Genomic DNA, 23328 nt, shown 5'->3' with positions numbered 1-23328 from the left:
CCCCCCCCCCGGCTGAATGGTCTCACTCGCTCGGGAGTCGGTTGGACTGCACTGGGTCTTTTCAACTCGATTCAATTCATACGAGCAAAACCATTTGTAGTACCTCGAACCGCTCCTCATTTTACTTTTTAACTCTGTCTGCTTCTCTCTTTGTGTGTTTTAAAACCGCATTTTTCGGGGATGACTGAGCGAATCGTGGGTTCACTCGGATGCTAAATTTACCGGGTACTTGGGTGTTGAATGTGTGGGGGTAATTAATTCAATCAATTTTACTTCTGGGGGAATTTTAAGGAAGAGTAATTGGAGGGATAATGTGGTTCGTTTTTTACGGTGACTTCGGAGATTTAGAGTCGATAGGTCATTTTTTTGGGAGAGTGGGGAAAATGGGGGATTCACTCAGATGATCAATTCATTTGGAACTGCGGGGTTATTTTGAATTTTTAATAGAGTTTATTTGATTGGTCGTAATTGTGCACTGTTAAAATTTTTTTGGAATTTCACGGAAGATATTATAGGAACTCTCATGAGAATGGCATTGAATCGGATTTAGGGAAAAGTGGTTATGAAATTTCAAGTTTTGAGTAGAATTCACGGAAATTCATGAGTTTTCAGTGAGAGTGAGATGGAAATTTCACAACTTGGCTGAATTTTGAGTGGAACATGAATATTCAGAAACAAAATTACATGAATTTTCAATTTTTCCGTGAATTTTCCGGATTTTTCTGAATTCTCGGAGAATAATTGAACTGAAAATCAAGTATTTTATTGATTTCCAGATCAGTTGAACAGAAAATCAATGGAATATTTGATTTTTCAATGACAAGAACTCATGAAATTTCAGTGGAACTTGAACACGATAAAAATTTCCGGAATTTGGCACGGAAAATTCAGGCGAAAATTTTTAACAGTGTATTGTAATTTTTCAATGAGTTGTTTGAGGTCGAATGAGTGGGAGTAATTAATTGAATCTACTTTATTTCTAGAGAAATTTTAAGGAAGATTAATTAGTTGATGAGTAGTTTATTTTTTTGGGTGGAAATTTGATTATTCTCAGACAATTTTTCTTTGAATTTGAATTTCTAAGGAGATGGAGACTTCAGAAACATTATGTGCATCACGGAAGGATTAAAATACTGGTTTTACTGTAACTTCGGAAATCCACAATCGATAGTGTATTTTTTTAGAGTGGAGAAAATGTGGCATTCACTCAGATGATCAATTTATTTGGAACGTCAGAGTTATCTAGAATGTTTAAAAAAGAGTTGATCTGGTTAGTTGTAATTATATTGTAATTTTTTGATAGATCGTGCGAGGTCGAATGTGTGGGGGTAATTAATTGAATCATTTTATTTCTAGGGAAATTTTAAGGAAGAGTAGGGGAGGGTAGGGTACAGTGGATACTTTAGACTTTTTTAAAATTATTCATAATTCAGAAACAAATTTATCAATATTGCTCAGTTTAGGTGCATCACAAAGGGAAAGAATTGTTCTTTGTATTAAAAAAAAAAAGATTGAATTTCATCAACATTTCACCCCGTCACTAATATATTCAAAAAAACGTCAAAAGTGTCCATTTCACCCCAACCTCCCCTAGTAATTGCTTGACTGATGAGTAATTAATTTTTTTGGGAGGAAATTTGATTATTTTTAAAATAGTTTGTTGGATTTGAGTTTTGAATTTGAGTTTTGAGGAGAGGAACAGTGCGGAAACATTCTGTGCATCATGGAAAGACTAAAATACTGTGTTTTACTGGAACTTCGAAGATTCACAATGTGGGGTCCATTTTATTGGGAGAGCGAGGAAAATGTGGCATTCACTCCGACGCTAAATTCATCAGAAACTTCGAAGTTATCTTCAAATTTTTTATAAAAGGATCATTTGGGGTTGACTGTGTGGGGCGGATGGGACTAATTAATCGGATGAATTCTATTTCTGAAGACATTTGATGCCGAGGGTCAATGAAGGAGTAAGTGGATGGCTGATGAATAAATTATTTCTTCGAGGGGAATTTCGGGGGTTCACTATTCTCAGATATTTCTCATCCAATAACGGGAATTTAGTTTCGTTAATTTTATTATTTAGATTTTGATAACATGGAGAGATATGGTGACTTTGCGAGATATGTAGTAACTTTCTGCATCAGGAAAGGACTAACTGATGTTAAATTCAGTGTGACTTCAGAGTTTTCTGGGCTTTAATCACTGCGAGTTCATTTTGTATGGGAATAAAGGAAAATGTGGGGTTAATGGAGATAATTAATCGAATAAATATGATTTCAAAAGGAATTTGATGGAGGGTTTTAATGGAGAAGTAATTGGATGGTTGATACATAAATTATTCTTTGCGGGGGAATTTCGGGCGTTATTCATTGCCAAATATTTTTCATTTTCGTTGCAATTAGCGTAATTTGATTTTATGAATCTTTCACTTCGAGGTTTGATATGTGTATCATAAAAGGAATAAAATGGAGAATATTGTATGTATTTTTGAGGTCCCTGGGCTTTCTCAATTGAGTGTTGATTTTTTCCATGAGAGAAAAAAATTTGGGGCTAATTAATTGGAGATAATTAATTAGAGCAATTTTATTTCTGAAGCATTTTAATAAAGGGAGTGCTTGATTACTTAATTAGTCATTCATGGCTTTTATGCGAAATTGAAGATTTTTCAATACATTTCGTTCCATTTCCAATCAGTGCCGATTTTAATTTTGTTTTTATAACTGAAAATGCAACTTGAAGTGAATCCCCAATATTAGATCTAGAGTCGGCGAACATATGGAGTTGATAGAAATAATTAATCGAATGAATATAAATTCCAAAGAAATTTGGAAAAGTTATGGAGGGTTTTAATGGAGAAGTAATTGGATGGTTGATGCATAAATTATTCTTTGTGGGAGAATTTCAGGCGTTATTCATTGCCAAATATTTTTCATTTTCGTTGCAATTAGCGTAATTTAATTTTATGAATCTTTCACTTCGAGGTTTGATATGTGTATCATGAAAAGAATAAAATGATAAATATTTTGGTTGTACTTTTGAGCTCCCTGGGCTTTCTCAATTGAGAGCTGATTTTTTCCATGAGAGAAAAAAATATGGGGTTAGTGGAGACAATTAATTGGGGCAATTTTATTTCTGAAGCATTTTAATGAAAGGAGTGCTTGATTGTTTAATTAGTCATTCATGGTTTTTATGTGAAATTGACGGTGATTGAAGATTTTTCAATACTTTTCAGTTTATTCTCAGTTACTGCAAATTAAGAAAAGGTTTACCCCAGAAATAAATTTCCTTAAAAAACTCAATTTTTTGCGAAAAAAAATCATTTATCTTATAATTTGCGTTTTTGTACGACATATTTTTGTTCTGGGGTAAACCTTAAGTACTACTTATTTTTATTTATTATTTTTAACGGAATTTGTCACAAGCAGCTTGTGACTGGCCATCGCCCGAGGGCCTTCAGCCTAGGACTATTTTTTTCCAACGATTTTTGAATCGTGGTTCAAGTTATTTATTTTGAATAACTTGAAATAAATCTCCAATAAAAATATATGGGGATAACTTTGTGCATCAGGAAAAGACTAAAGTGTTAAATTCAGTGCAACGTCAGAATTTTCTGGGTTTTAATCATTGCGAGTTCATTTTGTACGGAAATAAAGGAAAATGTGTGGTTAATGGAGATAATTACTTTGGTACAACGAGCAATTTTTTTTCTGACGGATTTTAATGAATTTTTTCAATTTTTAACATTTCAAAAAACTATTTTTTAGTTTATACGTTGAAGATTTTTCCAAGTTAAATTTTCGGTTACAAAAAATTGAAAATTTCAATTTCGAGGGGTCGGAGACAGTTTTATATCATACAGTCCTTTCAAAAAAATTTTCTCAAAAAATGGAAAACCTTTTTCCTTGGGCGAACTACCCCTTGACTAAATAAATTTTAATTTTTTAAATTGAATGTTGGAATCATATGAATTTATCCAGATGCGAAATTTATCGTGCACTTTTCTATCCTCTGAATTTTTCATTCCACAGTTTATCATTTTGGGTGGAGGAATGTAGGGGCAACGTGGCATTCGTTGAAATAATTAAGTGAATGAATTTCATTCCCAAAGAATTTTAATGGGGGGAGTAATTGAATGCTCAATTAGTCAAATATGGTTTTCATGTGAGTTTCAAGGTGTTAATTATTCCTCGATATTTTTTATTCGGGTTTCAATTGCCGCAATTCAATTCAATAAATTTTTAAAATTCACTGTTGGTCGGACGGAACCATGGGCACCACTGTGCGCATTATAACGTCATCAATTATAGTGTATTCCTTTTTCATCAGGAGAAAAATTTCGAGTCGATGGATATAATTAACCGAACGAGTTTTATGTCTCCAAGGATCAATTGATTGAGTACTAATTAGTCACTTATGGTTTTTATGTGCAATTCCCGGTGTTCATCATGTTTTAATCACTGCAATTTAATTGAGTGTATTTTAAATTTGTGTCTTGATCAGATAGAAACGGCGAGATAAACCTCGATCAAGATGTCTTCATTTCATGCCTCGGTCTGCCATTTAATCCCCGTGATTATTACGCCAGAGTATAAATGTGTCAACAAATCGTGTCTCATACAACACCCCGGAAATATCCTCCCAAGAAACTTCATCTCGCAGACAACTACGCTTTGATAATTTGTGGATGAAATTTCCAGTACCCTTGTTCAAAATTCTTGTCAAGTGATAGTTACATTGAAATTTCAGAGAATTTTGTCATTAATACTCCGTTGGCCGGGCTATGAGCGCCGCGCCACACATTTTCCGATTTTTTATATTACACTGCAGTAAAGCCTCAGAAAAATAAAAAAAAATTGACACCTCATGTTGAAGCGTCTAGAAGCCCCACCAATGAAAATATCCGGTAAAAATATCATAAGTAGTTGGATTTTCGAAGTTTTATTCCGAACCTCCGGGCTGTCTACCGTGTATGAGACGAATTTTCAGAAAACCATGGCAACTTTGAGCTTGAATATAACTCAGGTAACACTGAACATGAAAACTCTCACGGGACTTCTTCAAGTATACGATCTAGATCACTCTTGATTTTGTTCAGATTTTTGCGCTGATAAAAATTTTTGCCTGAATTTTTCGGCTCAAACCCCGGAACTTTTTATCGTGTTCAATTTCCACTGAAATTTTAGGACATCTTGTCATTGAAAATTCAAAAATATGAAAATTCATGATTCGCCCACCCCTCAAATCAAATTGAATGTCGCTCTCCTGGAAATTCCTCCTAAATCATTAAGAATTAAGCGAAGTCACCTATCCCTTAAATTTCAAGTGAGTATAGCGAGGCGGTAAAACGATTCGAGTCGACTTAGCTCACAGCTCAGTTTTCGCCGAATATCTCCGAATCTAAGTGAGATAGCGAAATTTTCGTAATAACCTTTTTTGTAGCTCTCAATTCGCCCTCCAGCAAAGATGTTGACAAAAATTTTGCAGTCTCCCTTAGATTCCGAGCTATTCATCAAAAACTTATCAACAGTCAAAATCGACTTTACGACTGAATATTTTTCCATCATTACAAATTAATAATGATAAATAATGAAATACCTCCTCCTGCTCGAAGGAAGATATGACTTCATAGTAGAACTGCTCGGCCATTGACAGATCAATTTTCAATGACATCCTGTCACCCGGCTCTCCGCCAATATCCTCATCCCCATACTCCTTGATCGTAACACTCTGGCTCGATATCACATCGACACTCGAATTATCAATCATCTCCATATCGCAATTAATTAACTAATTACCCCCAAATAAATACCGAATCACTTCACTACATCTACTTCCCCTCACTGAATCACATGAATATTTGGTTGAAAGTTGCATTGGTTTGGTTGAACAATAAATAAAAAACAAGATAATCACAAAATTCCCGGCGCTAAAAATAGAAATTGAATACCGATGAGAAATAAAATATTATTTTTCACGTCTGCATTACGTGAACCCTCTTCTCTCCTCGATGTGTACCATGTTGTGTACATGGTATCATGTATCCTTCGATTATGCGATTCCCCCTCGGTGTGTGGTATATAATATTCAAGAGGAATGAAAAATCCACGAGGTCCGGGCTTCACCATGGGACAGAAATACGGTTGTATTCACGTTGACAACCGGCACTGCACTGAAAGGCCTGTGCGGGACTTACACGAAAGAGAGGTCTCGTTGCCACTCGAACACACGTGCACAATGTGTGTATATAAATGAGGAAGAGAGATGTTGGAGCGTTGGAGTTGTCATCCTACGCCAGTGCGTCAGATAAGCCCTTTCTTCGGGTTCTTAGAGCGTTTTAACGCGCCTCACCAACGACCACGCACCACTCCAGAGACCGGAGACGAGGAGAATAAAGAAAAAATGAGCTTTTTTTCACTGTTAAAAATTTTCGTCTGAATTTTCCGTGCCAAATTCCGGAAATTTTTGGAGTGGAATGGAAATTTGACAACTTGATTGAATTTTCAGTGGAACACACTGATAGACAAAATTATTTTTATTGAGATGTTTCTTTCTTGGAAGATGTATCATATATTTGAACCAATTTCAAATGAATAAAATCTTACGGTGAATGTCAATTCAGCAGCGAAGTGGTAAAACGGTTTAAGCCGATTTTGACTATTTGCCAGTTTTCAATGAATATCTCAGAATCTGAGGAAGATAGCAAAAATTTTGACAAAACCTTTTCCATAGCACTTAAATCGCTCTGGAAAAAAGGTTATTACTAAAATTTTGTTATCTCCCTTAGATTCGAAGATATTCCTTAAAAACTCAGATGAGCTACTGAATTATTTCTTCTTGAGATACATTTACTGGAATCAAATAAAACAGTCCTTGGCGTCAAGTCACATGTATTCACCACAAAAATGGAAAAGTTCTATTTTTTTAACCTAATATAATCTCCAGTCGAGAAATTTTCTACTTTCATGAATTGATCAAAAAATCATACCTAGGAGATGATTACATGGAGGAATTAATTGAATGTTGTTTTCTCGTATGAAGCCGATGTTTAAATTGAGCTTTCCGCACATCACATTGAACGAAATTTGTGATATCCAAGTTTGTATTGAATTGCCGTAATCTGTGATTCTGTTATTGTAAACTAATGCGATTTTTTTTTCTCAAGAAATATAAACTTCTTTCAACTCAACGATATCTTACTATACAATCTCAAAACTTTTTCCGCGTAACAATATTCATCCTGATTCGACATACGAAATGTTCACTTCAATTATAATTCACTTGGAACAACGTATGATCGTGTTGATCGAGATAACAACGTATTTAGTCATGAGAATAATTTTAATTTTTGAGTAAACCATCGAATTTTTGGAGTTAGCAAACTTTTGGCTAGAAAGAAATCACATACTCTCATTATTGCGACAAATAAGAGCAACTTCAATTCTAGAGAAGTTCGATTTCTCCCAATCAAATGTAGGTATCTCAAGAAGAGATAACTGGTATTCACTATGAAATTATGTTTATTTTAAAATTAACAACCAAATTCTCTTGATAAAATTAATTTTTTTCTGTCAGTGTTAATGCTACGTAAGACCTGAAATTTCGTAATCAATTTTTCCCTAAATCCGGTTCAATGTCACTCTCTTGAGATTTACTATAATATCTTCCATGAAATTTCAAAAAAATTCTAACAGTGCAAAAAAATTCGGAGGCATTCCAGGCGATGATTGAAATGTGAGTCAATGCGGTGCTCGTGATTGCAGACTTTCTGAGACGGATGGAGGTCGAATTAATGCTAATGCACAAGAGCTGGGGATTATACGAGTTGCTCTTGAATAGCTGACGATGTTGAATATGGGGCTTAGGTCTGGGAGCGTCCAGCAGGTAGGGGTCTCTTGGACGGTTGGGGAACGTTACATGAGTCAATGGGATCACTTGCATGAGTCCTGAGTTCGATAATTGATTTTCGAGTTGAGAGCAGTTCTCGTGTTTTAGGTTTTACTGGAGCGATCTATCTCGTTAGGAGGGGTAAGTGCGTTAACGTAAGCACGTCAGGGAAATTTCGGTTCAGCGTGGGAGGGGAAAAGAGAATTTTTTGCATTGAGAAGAAAATAAGATCTAACGAAAAACTAGGTTACATGGGACTCTTCAGTTCAATTATTTTCTGAAATAGGTGATTTCTCACGAAATAAAATTTGACGCGAATGGTACGGACTCATTCATTTCCGCAACTGCACAACATATCGATTTCTCCTCCGACTATAGATGAATATTTTATGTTCTTTAATTCGTGGATATCTGATGTCTAAATCTCCAGTGGGCGGCGGTTTAATCCAACAATTACCAGATTTTCGTATGAAGCATAAACATCCCCGGGGAACTCGATAATCGAGTTGCCGCAATAATGAAGGACAGATCGCCCTCGACATCCGGACGAATTTTATCCCGGGGATTTGTCGGTGGGAATGGTGGTAAGCCGCTGAGAGGCTTTACACCCGTGCCCGTCAGCTGATCAATACACTCATGCGGATACTTTTTTCACGTTTACGAGTTTTAAAAAACGTACATCCGAGTTTAATCCAACAAGTGAGGCGATTCTGATTGTTTATAGTACATCATAACTATTCACTATTTTTTAATTCCGGTCTGAAGGAGGATATTTTCATTATTTCACTGATCCAGAATTGAATCAATAAAATGTAATTAATTTGGTCAAACGGGTGGAATGTTGTCGTTATTTGCCTGAACGAAGCTAAATTTCTGCTGAAATTTTACTTCAAATTCTGCAGAGAAAATGATAAGTTTTGATTTTCAGAGGCATGTCATTGATTTTTAGGAATCTATAAGCAATTGTTCACTGTTACAAATTTCTGACTGAAATTTGTGGTACACTTTTTGGAAATTTCCATCACATTTCAGTTCCAGTGAAATTTTAGAGAATTTCGTAATTGAAAAGTCAGAATTTCAAGGAACAATCAGAGAGAACTGTAAGTTTCAGTTCAATTATTTCCTGAAAATGAGTAGAAATCAGGCAAACTCTAGTCATTATATTCTTCAATTTTCAATGAATTGAAAATTCAAATAGGTTGAGAAGTTTTCATCTCAGTGTTGTTCAAAAATTTGGAATTCCATTGAATTTTCAATGAAATCTGAAATTTCATAATTTTCTTACCGGAAATCCGATTCAATGTCACTCTCCTGAAAAGTACTTGTCGTCTTTTCGAGTTAAAAAACAACGTATTTTCTTAATCTAGAATTGAAATTTCTTTTTATTTGTCGCAATAATGAGAGTATTTGATTTCTTTCTAGCCAAAAGTTTGCTAACTCCAGAAATTCGTTGGTTTACTCAAAAATAAAAATTATTCTCATGACTAAATACGTTGTTATCTCGATCAACATGATCATACGTTGTTCCAAGTGAATTATAATTGAAGTGAACATTTCGTATGTCGAATCAGGATGAATATTGTTACGCGGAAAAAGTTTTGAGATTGTATAGTAAGATATCGCTGAGTTGAACGAAGTTTATATTTCTTGACAAAAAAAATCGCATTAGTTTACAATAACAGAATCACAGATTACGGCAATTCAACACAAACTTGGATATCACAAATTTCATTCAATGTGATGTACGGAAAGCTCAATTTGAACATCGGCTTCATTCGAGAAAACAACTTTCAATTAATTCCTCAATGTAATCATCTCCTAGGTACGAATTTTTGATCAATTCATGAAAGTAGAAAATTTCTCGACTGGAGATTATATTAGGTTAAAAAAAATAGAACTTTTGACGCCAACGACTGTTGTATTTGATTCAAGTAAATGTATCTCAAGAAGAAATAATTGATATTCACTGTAAGATCTTATTTATTTGACATTGGTTCAAGTACTACTTGTTCCAAGAAAACAACACCTCAATAAAAATAATTTTTTCGATCAGTGCACTGCGAAATATTCAACAGCTAGGAGGAAATATCCGAAACGAAACTGTCGGGTAGCCTCACATACTGCGCTCTGATTGGTCGAAATCCGACTGGGAAAAATAATCACTGAAATTTGATGATAGATTGCGAAAAATTAGAGATGCATCCCATGGCTCTGAAAATTGGCGCGAAAATCACTAAATTTCAGAATTCTGCACTCACCAAATTTCACAGTCGCTAATCCCTAATAATTGGGCATAAATTTCTGAAAATCAGTGACATGTTCCTGAAAATCCGCACTTATCCTTCTCTTGGACCCTGAACCCCTCCGAAAACCCCCCAAACAATCAAAATAACTGTAGCACCAATTTTTCGTGCCTCCCAGGCCTCCACTCGGACAGTCTGCTCTTTGTCTCTCCTTGCAGTCTCCGGACACGCGAGTACGGTGACCGGAGTGATCTTCATCTCACGCAAGTGTCGGCCCGAAATAACTCCCGTGAAACTGGAGTAAAAAAACCAAGTTCCCGTGTCTCGTTCATATTTTTCCATTCGCTGTTGGCGTTTCGCGGCCTTTGGCGATGTTTTTTTTATCCATTTCATGAACCCATTTCCCCGAAATTCAGAGACACATTCTCCCAGAACAGATGAATGAGGTGATTGATGACTCTCCTCTCATTTACACCAGTTGTTTTTTTATTTTATTTTACTTTTTTTTTATAATTCCCCTCTGAATTCGCTGAAGCACTCGCGCGAATTTGACACATCAATTGTCAATGGCCATTTCATTTCTACGTACATGTCCATCGTGAATATTTACACCTCAAAGAATTTCAACCGTCGACATTTTTTTTTCGCACACCAAGTGGCTTTTTTGTTCTCCTCATCATTGTTTAGCATTGTGTAGGCTTGAGAAACGGGGATTGAGTAATGTACAACGGGATGTACCTCACGAATGTGTCTCGTCATGCGTTACGAAATACAGACGGTATAAATGGGGTTATAGGATACAGTCATTGAACCACGCACAACTTGTATAAATGCCCAGTCTGAAGGACGAGATCGGAACAAAAAAAAATAGTCATTATTAAAAGTCATCGAGTAGGATGCAGTGATTGCTCCACATAAGCCCCATCAAACAGGTTTAATGATCCCATCGGGCAGACCTCCACCCGACCAAAGTGAAAATAGATCCTATCAGAAACCTAAACCGGAAAAAATCGCAGACATGCCAAGAATGAAAAAGCAGAGAAAAAAGGTTTTGATTTTCAGGGATACTGGACACTGACTAGAATGACCTTGATTATCTGGGATTTTTGTTATTGAAATTTGGTAATTGATTCTTAAGAATTAGAGATGGGTATTAAACTGTTGAAAAAATTTGGCTGAATTCTCCGAAAAAAGAAATTGAATTGATTCAAGGGGAAAAAGGCAATGGAATTTCAAGTTTTTCTGACAATTCAAGTGAACCCCAATTTCTGAGCGACAAAAAGACGGAAATTGCACAATTTACATAAATTTTCAAGTGAAAATAAATATTTACTGCCGACTTCCCTTGAATTTTCAGGGAATTCCGATAAAATTCTTCGATTTCCAGGGATTTTTGAACGAATTCCGTGAAAATTCATAGGAATCTGGAATTTCAGGAGAGATTTCTCTGAATTTTCCTGATTTTTCAAGTGTTTGAGCAGCAGGCAGATGAGAATTCTTGAACTTACTTGAATTTTTAATCACAACATGAATATTCACTACTAAATTATGCTGAATTTTTATGATGCATTAAAAATTTAAGAATGTATTTACCGGAATTCTGTGCATTTCTATCAATTTTCATGGAATAAAAGAATTGATTTTTGAATCTTATGAATTTGAATTCAATTTAAGATCGACTTGTTTTTCGAATTTCGTATTCATCTTATGAATTCAACAAGATTGAGTTTTTCATGTGGACCGAACGTTCATATTTTTCCTTCGTTACTTATCTGGTTTTGAACAATTTTTTCAACGGGGTTTTGTATTTATTTTCTTGTTGAAAAATCAGAAATTGTTTTCGAACAACAATTTCCCAAAATTCCTAAAGAAAACAAATTCGATCGCACAGATGAATTATTTTTTAAACGAATTTCCTGCTCCAACTTATTAATATTTTTCAAATCCAAAGCACATTGATCTTCATCATTGCTTCCTGAAGATTAATGTGCATTGATTCACAAAAATATCGATAACTTTCAGCCGGAAATTTGTTCAAAAATTTGGAAAAATAGTGGCATTCTGTTACCCCTTAAAGATAATCGGGCGAGCCAGGAGGGTTAGAAAAAAAGCAGCCATTTTTCTCTTTTATTTTTTACGTATTCTTTAAATGATGGAAAAGACGTGTGCAAAATTTCAGACTGCTGGGAAACATGGTTAATTTATTATGAATTTTTGAAAAAGTGGTCATTTAACCCGTGATCTTATGGAAAGTACAAAAAAAAAACGCAAAACTCAAGGAAAAAAAGCAGCCAAAGTCATGAAACTTTAGACACATTTAGAACATCTGATCAATGATTTTTTGAGTGAAAAAGATTGTCACCTAGGAGCATTGTTTATTAATAATAGCGAAAAAAGTACTGAAAAATGAAATTTCTGCGCACGCGGCTCAAACGAGCAGCGTCTCAAGTACCGGTCGGGTGGGGGTAGCGCGGTCAATTTAAACGTCTCTTGAGAGAGAGCGATGAAGCGTTGTGATTGGAGCTCCCTCGAGCCAGTGGTACCAGCTCCTGGTGAAAAAGAAAAACACTACCGACGATGTTGCCACTTTTTCGCATGGATTAATATTTTTTCATTTATTAAAAAAAAAACAATCTGAAAACCATTCAATGCGTGGAACAGATACAAATAAATTTGATTAGCTCCAAAAATAATTTTTAACCGGAGATACTCCCTAATATTGCCTGAATTTTGAATCCGAATGGGAAAAGTTAATTGTTCAGCGATTGGTTTTCTACAGGAAAACAATAGAAACCCCTCCGCCTCACCTCCTACATTTCCTCCTCGCTCGATTATCCTTAAATGAAACTGCCCATGACGCGACGTTGCCGGAAACTCGCTAAACGCTCTCGGGTAGTGTAGAGTGAATTCGGCAACGATGAAGCCTAAATAACACGGCGGGGAATCCCCGAGGAGGTGACCAAAGTCGCAGGAGCGCGTCTGGTGGCCAGACTAGGGTTAAAATTACTAGTCAATTGTTCATGAAATTTCAACATCGTCTACGACGAAAAGTTGAAAAGTTTTTTGTAACCAAGTTATTGCACTTGAATTCTCAATGTTGTGAATTTGAATTCAATTTAAGACGAAATCGTTCATGGAATCTCTCATTCAGATTGGAAATTCAGGATAATTGGGTTTTCTATGTTAGATTATCACTGATATTTCGATGACATCTAGAATTTTCAAATTCAATGCGGAAAATCACATCCATCTGAATTTTCAATCTGCTGAAAATTCAGGGAAATTGTTGCTTCAATTCTCAAACTATTTAATAATTTTCATTGCCCTATGCACCTGAAACTTACAATTCCATTGAATACTCCAGAATTTAACTGATTTTTCAATAAAAAAAATACATGAAAATTTCGGGTGAATAAGTGATTGTTAAAAATTTCAAGATTTATTGCTTGAAATTTGAGAAATAAATTGGCAAAAAGTCCCTAGACCGCCCCCAATGTGTCATTTATTTTTCTCCTCATACACTGATAGAATGATTCATTTATTCCAAACGAGATTCGTTAACTATTAACGAATGGTAGAGTTGAATATGACCAAATGAATATTCGTTAATAGTTAACGAATGGTTCACTTGAATGGCGAAAGTCAAGTCAAACAAGGCTCCTCAAATGTACATTCGTTAACTATTAACGAATGAACATTTGGTGGGACCGAATAGACCCTAACCTCCAACCAAAATCCATTCGTTAACAATAACTAATCCGTTCTATCAGTGTACACTTCGATTGGAAAACTGTCACCCCACAGTACCGGTTCATCTTCCCCACGGTTCCTCCACCCCAACTACGTGCCGACAGTTTTAAAACAATTTTCGAGTATGACCATGCCAGTTGAAGCCGTAAAATCCTCGTCTTTTATTACTCCCCCGGAAGGTACATGAAAATGCACATGAGGAGAAAAGAGAGCAAATAAAACGGGAATCCAACCACTGAACTGAACCGCTACGCGAGGTCAAGACTCCAGCGCAATGCAAAGTAGCAATCCTGTCAAATTCCACAGCGGTGCACATAAATTCATCACCCTTCACTATCCGAAAAGAATGAACACGCTTGATCATTTGTCGACGCCTTTAATACTGAATGAAACTGTCGAGATGCCACGCGTTTGGAGGCGACAATTTGCACTTTATCCTTGAAAAAAATCACCTGGCCCGACGTGAATGCCATACTTGATGTTTTCACTGTGGGCACGGGGGCCCGGCTTTGTTGGAATCCGAAAGGAATACCACATGCCGGCCCATAAGCTCGGTTAATCCCGTCAAAGCTCGGCTTTACCTTCGCTGACTCTCCGGACGGAGGCCGATAATCTAGAGAATTCTGCGCGAGCCAACCCTCAGCATCACCAGTGAGTTCTTCACTACCAATTGTCGCTAATTTTCGGGGCAACTCATTACTTCATTTGAATGAAAAAATCCTGATTGCGTCAAGTTGAGGATTAATTCACGAGGTTGAAATCAATTTGACCGCGGAAATTCAGTTGTTGCCTTGGGAATCGGCTTTGGGGGATTACCACAGCTCTCGAGGATCTAGTCACTCAATCCCCCTGATTCTCTGTTTATTTAACAAGCATGGGAATATCCGAGACAGGCTGATAAAGAAATTGTTGGATTTATTCTGGGATAAGTTGAGTAAACTGGGGGAGTGATGGAACGCGCGACTTTAGGCGGATGATGGGGACTGCTCTGAGAAAAAGAGGAAGAAGTTCTCAAACAAATCTTGTTTGGGGGCAAGACAATCGTTAGGTGAAAATTACGAAAACAATAAAATAAAGCATTTGTCACACTTGTAAAAAATATTTTTTCGTTCGCGCATTTTATACTGTTTGGTCCGTTAAAAATTATATTAAATCGTAAAGGATTAATTTCACATGACAAACGTTCGGTTGAAAAAAATCAAAATTTCAAGTTTTTCCGGTATGTTCCTCGATTGCTATGTTCACACGGTAATTTTTAATTTTATATTCTCTCCGTGTGAAAATGCATCAGCGTTGATGTGGGTTGCACGTCGGGAAGAATCATATTAATTTGGGTTTGGGTTTATCTATTAAACTGTTGCGGGATTGTTTCGGGTAATTAGCTGAGCTGACGTAGGTAGTGGTGGTGTCAATCAATTTGGAAGCGGGTGGGAAGAACTGAGGTATTCCGTAATTATGAGGTGGAGGGATTAATTTCATTGGACGGGATAATGACACTGTTAGGACAAAATGGGAATTTCATGGACAGTTTGGGAGTAATTTCCAGGAGAGTGACAGTGGATTTTATTGAGAGGGGGAAAAATCATGGAATTTCCAATTTCAGCGATTATTTCCTCTAATCTGATCGATTAATTGAAAATTCAACGGAGTCTGATACTAAATATTTATGTTTTGATGAAAACTCCGAATAAGTTGAGGAATTCTCGTCTTTCTGCTGCTAAAAAATGTGGAATATTATTGAATTTTCTGTGAAATTTAAAATATTATGATTTTCTTCTCTCTGAATCGACTTCAATGACCAAAATTTATAATGAATTATCAGCCGTACTGCCCCGAGTGCTGGCGGAGGTTTTCTACTTTTCAAATATTCATTTATTCAATCATTCATTTGGAAGGAATATCAATTCTAAATTTTTTTTTTTTTTTTTTTTTTTTTTTTTTTTTTTTTTTTTTTTTTTTTTTTTTTTTTTTTTTTTTTTTTTTTTTTTTTTTTTTTTTTTTTTTTTTTTTTTTTTTTTTTTTTTTTTTTTTTTTTTTTTTTTTTTTTTTTTTTTTTTTTTTTTTTTTTTTTTTTTTTTTTTTTTTTTTTTTTTTTTTTTTTTTTTTTTTTTTTTTTTTTTTTTTTTTTTTTTTTTTTTTTTTTTTTTTTTTTTTTTTTTTTTTTTTTTTTTTTTTTTTTTTTTTTTTTTTTTTTTTTTTTTTTTTTTTTTTTTTTTTTTTTTTTTTTTTTTTTTTTTTTTTTTTTTTTTTTTTTTTTTTTTTTTTTTTTTTTTTTTTTTTTTTTTTTTTTTTTTTTTTTTTTTTTTTTTTTTTTTTTTTTTTTTTTTTTTTTTTTTTTTTTTTTTTTTTTTTTTTTTTTTTTTTTTTTTTTTTTTTTTTTTTTTTTTTTTTTTTTTTTTTTTTTTTTTTTTTTTTTTTTTTTTTTTTTTTTTTTTTTTTTTTTTTTTTTTTTTTTTTTTTTTTTTTTTTTTTTTTTTTTTTTTTTTTNGATGTATTTGATGAATGAAAAAAATTATTTACTGAACCCTCATTAAAGACACGGAGTACTTCTAGTGGCATTAACTGCGATATTGACGCAATTTGAACATTTGGTGCTGGAAATTAAGACTTTAAAAGTGAGAGTGAGAAAATAAAGGCCACAAGGGTCAAAATAAGGCTCAAAATAAGGGTCACGAGGGTTAATATTATCCAAATCCAAATCGACTTTTGATGATGTAAATTTGATACTCGAAATTAAGACTTTCAGATTAAGGGTCAAAACTAAAGGCCACAAGAGTCAAAATGAGGCTCAATTAAGGGCCACAAGGGTCAAAATAAGGGTCACGACGGTCAAGATGAGAGTCAGAATAAGGGTTACGAGGGTTAGATTAAGTGTCACAAGGGTCAAAATGAGGCTCAAAATAAGGGTTACAACGGTCAAGATGAGGGTCAGAGTAAGGGTCAGATTAAGTGTCACAAGTCAAAAGAAGGTTCAAAATAAGGGTTACAACGGTCAAGATGAGGGTCAGAATAAGGGTTACGAGGGTTAAACTAAGGTTAATTATTTAAACGCTTATTCTGACAAGGGTCTAAATAAGGGTCAGGGGGCACTGAAGGTTGACGAGTGAAGCGAGCAGAGGCCGTATCCTCCTAGTTCCAACTAAAAATATAAAAGTGATTGCATCATCTTTCTTGATTTATGAAATGAAAAGGAGAAATGGCATGCTTGCACAATCCATGAAATCCCCATGACATCCTTAATGATCTCAATGGTTTACTTAGTGGTACACCTGAGAAAGTTGCAAGGGTGTTGAGTAATTACAGAGTTGTCGATAATTAAAGGCGTGACAAGTGTACGGAGCATTTTGAAGTTTAATTGCGTTCCATTTGCATAGACATTATGCACACCAAAAGTTTCCTGATCATTCTGTTATTTACCGCAGACCAGAGCGAACAGAAAATTCAAATTGAATTTGTGATTCTCGTAATGCAGTAATAACTATACCCCGAGGCAAGACTTGGGTTACAGTGATAGTCACTATGAATCAGTCGTCCGGACGCTGATCCTTTCCTTTCAAATCATGGAAATTTCATTATCATTTGATGTGAAAATGGAAAAGTTGAATCCATTACGTTTCATGTATTCAGGAATACATTGTCAAAATCAATATAGAAAGATATAGAAAGAAAAACTCAATCAATGATAAAAATGAATGGTAAGCGAAAAATAATTGAATAATTTTGAATTTTTGATAAATCATCTCTTAATTTTCTAAGTAACACGATCGATACCTGTGATTGTTGAAAACTAAGAAAAGGATTGTGAATTGATTTTCTAGAAAAATGAATAATTTTCTTGAATTCGTCAGAAAATCCGAGAATTTTCTAGATTTTTCTCGAATAAAAAAAACCAGAGCCGCGGAATTTTCTCGAATTTTCACATGACGAAATGAAAGAAAATGAAATTATAAAAACGGAAAATTTAAGAAATTGCAATTTATGACATTTATGAAAGTGTACTGTTAAAAAAAATTTGGTTGAATTTTCCAGAAAAGATATTGAATTTTATTTGAGGGGAAAGAGTCAATGGAATTCCAAGTTTCTTTGAAAATACAAGTAAAGTACAATTTTTTTTAGCCGCGGGAAGAGATAAATTCTACAATTTACATGAATTTTCAAGTAAAAATAAATATTTACGGTCAAATTCCCTTGAATTTTCCAGGAATTCCTGTAAAATTCTTGGAATTCCAGGAATTTGTGGAGGAATTCTCTGAAAATTCAGACGAAGCTGGAATTCCAGGAGAGATTTCTCTGAATTTTCCTGATTCTTCACTAGTTTTCGCAGAATAATTATTGAAATTTACAGTTCGCATGGATTTTTCCATGAAATTATGAATTTTCAATGGCAAAATTCCTTGAAATTTCAGTGGACGCTTTACTTAATAAATTTCCAAGACAAGTCGTGAAAAATTTTTAAGAGTGTACGTGACAAATGAAAATCGAAGAAGGAAGAATTAATTAATGTCTTTTATGTCGCGCCGTGCAATAAGTCGAGTTTATCGCACGCTGCGCTTCGCGCAGCCTGCTCAAAACTCGACTTCTGCACGACTTGACATAAAATATTATAGAGCACTCGGTAATAAATTTCGAAATTTGTGCCCTTGTACTCTAATGTACTATTATAATTGATGTTTTTAGCTACCAATTTCACGCGACTCATTGACCAATCGAAATTGAGGATCAGCGATCAGGCAGTTTCGATATAAAACTTCTCGAAACGTTCTCCTTCACCGATTGGAATGGTACAAAGGGAGTGAAAGTTTTCACTCGAGTGATAAAGAGTTGAAAAATGAAATAGTGAATAAAGAAGGGGATAATGAGTCAGTCGTAGGTAAATGTAGATGGTTCTCCTTTTGCGGTAACGCGATTTTCATTTTAATTAAGATGAAATCCCCCTGGCATGGGAACCAAGAAGACTTGAAGTATAATCCAGGGACAACGTAATGAAGATTCGCGTTAATCGACTAAGGAACCGCCGTGGGTTGGGCTCTCTGTATTATAACCAGGGTCCATCAAGACAGTGGAGAGATGAATTTTTTAAAGCACATTTCATTGCAATTGTAATATGAATGCTATGAATTGAGAACAGTTCTGCACTGGGTCAAATACTATAAGTTCATTGGCTGATGAATTATTTAGATATTCCCTTAAGTAGTTAAGGGATAAAAGCAACGGTTTTACGGTCTCGATTTTTTACAAAGAAATAATCCATCTGAAATTTGATTATATCGCAACTTTGAGTTTTTAATTATCATTTTTAACCTCGGCATGGGATTTCCGCCTCGCCTGTTCAATCACTGAATTTGTCAATTAAAGTAGCTCTAAAAACATCATTTCTTCACGTTTCATACCATTCTACATCATTTCCAGGCAAAATTAGATAATGTTCAAAGTCCGACGAATACCATGATTCCATTAGGAAGCAAAAACCCCAAATACTCGAGTCTGGTTATGAGCAAAGAATGTTTTCATTGGGTTTGATCGACAAAAAAGAGATGACCTCAGCTCCTGAAGCATTCAACTCGCGCTATCACTATGAATACATCGATAACAATTTCCCATATGGACTGCTGCATTGGCACAATTCGTGCGCGCAGCCAGTGCTCGTTATCACTTTCAAACCGGCGTTTTTATTTTCACAATAACACGAATGAATAAGCGTGTCAGAAGGAAAATATTTTTTCACTCCTACGTGGCGTCGAAACAAAATGCATTTGATTTCCATACGAGATACGTGACAGCAATGACTGTTAAATCGTGTTACCATCAATCGGTATTCACTGTATGATATCTTGTAAGGCGTATGAGCTTACAGAGAGTGCTTATTTGCTCGGTTGCATTCCCCAGTCTGAGCGAGAGAAGATGTAATCGTAAATCCGTACGGGCATGAAAAGGAGTGGAGGGGACGAGGGTATGAGTAATACTGGCGCATCAAAATGCTCGACCGAACCATTCGCTGCACGTCGCGACATTAACCCCGACTGCATCGTGATGACCTTACCCTCGCAACGTATTAAGGTTTGAGGAGAAAGGGGCGCGCAAAAAATCATTTGCAGGGCGAGAGAACAATCCTTAAGGGGTCATAGAAGGCCACCGTTTCCGCGAAATTTTCAAACAAATTACCTGCTCAAAGTTACTAATATTTTGAAAACCTAAAGCCCACTGATCTTCTTCATCGCCTCCTGGAGATCTATGTGCTTCGATTTGTAAAAATATCGATAACTTTCGGCAAGAAATTGGCTCAAAAATTTGGAACATTAGCGGCATTCTGTTAAAACCCTTAAGGGGCCGTCGCGGTGAAGATCCGCAGTCGTCAGGCGTTTGAGAGACAATTGTTAAAGTTCATAATATAAGTTCCTCTCTAAAAAAAATTTACGATTTACACATTTTTCAGTGATACTTCATTCATGCCATCGAAAACATCATGAAACAAGTCAATTCGTGACAATTCACAATTTTTGCTTCGGAATGGAAGCATTGTATTCGTCAAATCTGAAATTTCAATTTTTCTTGTATGACAATGAGTAATTTTGGTCTCATGAGTTCGAATATGCTGTTTTTAGATCATGTCCGTACGTATGTCTGTGAGCTTTTTTTTTCAAATTTAGTTTTTCGACGCTCATTCAAAAAATAATTGTCGAAATCTTTTCAATTACGGCTTAAATTATTCGTTTGGATGTTATCTCAGTCGAATTCGAAGATAGTGGCGATCGCATCATTTGCTTTGAAATTATAGCCGTAAAAAGCATTTAATCGAGGTTTAATCATGGTTTAATCGGGATTTAGTCGAAGGTTAATCAGGGTTTAACCAAGATTTCGTCAAGGTTTAATCAGTGTTCAGTGGAACTTTAAACCAGTTTAATTTTAATTTAGTCGGCGTCTGTTAGATGTTTAACCAGGGCATATGGAGCTCATGTTAGACATTTGGGACATTTAGGGATCATCCATGGCTGGTATATCTTCATCCCCAATTTACCGTTCAGAAGCAAATTGCCAATTCATTATCAAAAAAGTTATACTGGTCTTAAGTCCAGTTTAAAGAAAACTATTCAGGAAAAAAATGAAAGTTCAACAATTTACTTACGACCGAGGAGACATCAACATTAATGTATCAGGAGCATGAACTCTTGTGATATCAAATTTTCCATTCATTTCGTTCTCACTCAATCTGTCTAATTGAAAATAAATTCAGTTCACTAAAAAATTTTATCTCAAATTGTCTTTAAAAAAAACTATTGAATTTTCCTGAGGCTAAACTTCAGGAAGGATCCCTACTAATCTGAAATTAATGACAGAAAACCGAACATGCACTTTTTTGTTTTAATTCGATTAATCTATTCGGAAGAAAATTGCTAATTTTTAGCAAAAAAACTATACTTAATTTACACTTGTGCAATGGGCCACTTGTTTTGTTCCTGTCAAAAGATCTAGAATATCATTTCTTACACGTTTGTTACCAACATCCTTCATTCCACATATTTTCTTCCCATTTTCAACAAAATTTTACATCCAAGCTGAACGACCGATCCGCGTATTGCTTCAGTTGAGTTAACAACCGTATTATTATCGGATCGGGGGAGAGATATGAGATTGTTTCATTTGAGAAAGGGAAATAAAAACGTAGTTGTATCACCGGTGTTTACGGTTTTATTGAATAGTGTCTTGGGGGCATGCGGGGGTTTAACAATCTGACTAGTGAAGCGGGTGAACAGCGACAAATAAAATTACTAGAATTTTACGTTGTCATGGTACCCCGACATCCATCGAAATAACCACTTTTCCCTAACGTCTTACAGTTACCGAGGTGTTATCCTTTTTCCCCTTTCTGCTCGAATTTATCCAACCCTCTTGACCTCCCACGATCTTAAGTCGATATGAGAGGGGGAAAAACGGCAACGGTCGTATGCCCCAGGGTGCTTCGAGCTCGTTTTGACGAGTTGAGTGTTACTCTGACTAGTTGTAAGGAGACGGAGCATTTCGATCTCCTTGATAAAGTGAATAACGCTTCGGGTTTTTCTCCTCGGCTTTGGGGAGACGCGATGGGAAGATATTTTTTTTACATTTCCTAATTTGATATGTTACAAAACATGAAGGAGACATGAAGGAAATATATGAATTTTTTTAATTAGAATTTTAATAAATATGATGATGACCATGTATGATCCAGAATATTATTAGAAAAAGAATTAGAATTCTTGGACAGTTGCCTAATAATTTTCAGGAGAGCATTAAATGCGATTTACGTGTCACGGGGCATGAAAAACCCCATTTTTTGCAACCCCGTTTTGCAGGTTCCTCGATACGAAAATTAATATACACACCTCGCCATGGAAAACAGATCACCGTCCCCCACGTGCAAGATTGCCTTCCGAGCCGAAGGCGAGGATGCCAAGCACGTGGGGGAGGGTGATATTTTTTCCAAGGCTCGGGCATGTAATGTACTATTAACACCTCACGTACGCGGTCGATGTCAGGCATCGACCCATGAAAATATGAATGACTCTCTTTAAAATTGATTATTTCGAAAACTATGGAATTTAACTCAACCAAATAAATAACAACGAAAAAAGGAATACTCTAGCTTCAATTACATATCGGTTTCAGAATCTTCCGTTGATTAAAAGTGATTACATTTTACTTGTATCGAGCGTACTCCATGCTTGGAAACAAAAGGGCCCCGTCCGTGAGGGGTTAAGGGGGAAAATCCTGAAATGTCAAATTTCACTGGAAATTGAATGCAATTTCAAAATTTTGAAGAGTAGGAAAACGAGAGTTCCCCAATTTTCTTGAATTTCTGGTCAAAACGTGAATATTTAGTACTAAACTATGCCGGATTTTCAATGATTGAAAATTCAAGCATATGTTGACCTCAATTTCCCTGATCTCCTAATTTTCAGGGAATAATTAAACTGAAATACATTTTCCATTAATTTCCCCAGAAAATCTTGATTTTTTAATAGATTTTCGAATTTTTTGAATTTCCGATAAGTGTCATGTAATCGCCAGTACAATTATCGATGGAGAAGATTAGCGTAAGTAATTAGTAATTCATCGTAAAAGTGTGATCAAAAAATTATTAAAAATACTACAAATTTTAGAGGGAAACTAGAACCTTTTCCTCTGTGTTGTTATCTCGTAATCCAATTTTGTATAATCCTCACAACTCAAATCTACCATTGAACACTGTATCGACCCCTAATTAGGTACGTTCCACTGGAAGCTTACTACCTCCAGAACGATTAGTGAGAAAGATCAAAAGAAAAATCCTGTTTACAACGCAATCGAGAAGTCCTTAAAACCGGTCACCCGCCCGTTCTTTCTTTCTCTCACAAATCCGCAACGACATCAGAATCTTCACAAATATTTACAGATAGCTTTGTCACCCCATCTCACCCCCCCCCCCCCCCCCCCC

The 23328-nt window shown here is 35.3% G+C and overlaps 1 protein-coding gene across 1 annotated transcript in view; it reads right to left on the bottom strand.

Moving 5' to 3' along the window:
- Positions 1-23328, bottom strand: part of LOC107040970 (dystrophin, isoforms A/C/F/G/H) — a 332601-nt gene that overhangs the window by 23403 nt on the left and 285870 nt on the right. The window lies entirely within an intron of this gene.

The sequence above is a fragment of the Diachasma alloeum genome, unplaced genomic scaffold (assembly GCF_001412515.2).
Source record: "Diachasma alloeum isolate Michigan unplaced genomic scaffold, Dall2.0 Dall_scaffold_00351, whole genome shotgun sequence".
Taxonomy (NCBI): Eukaryota; Metazoa; Arthropoda; class Insecta; order Hymenoptera; family Braconidae; genus Diachasma; species Diachasma alloeum.
This window is presented reverse-complemented; position numbering and strand designations above follow the sequence as displayed.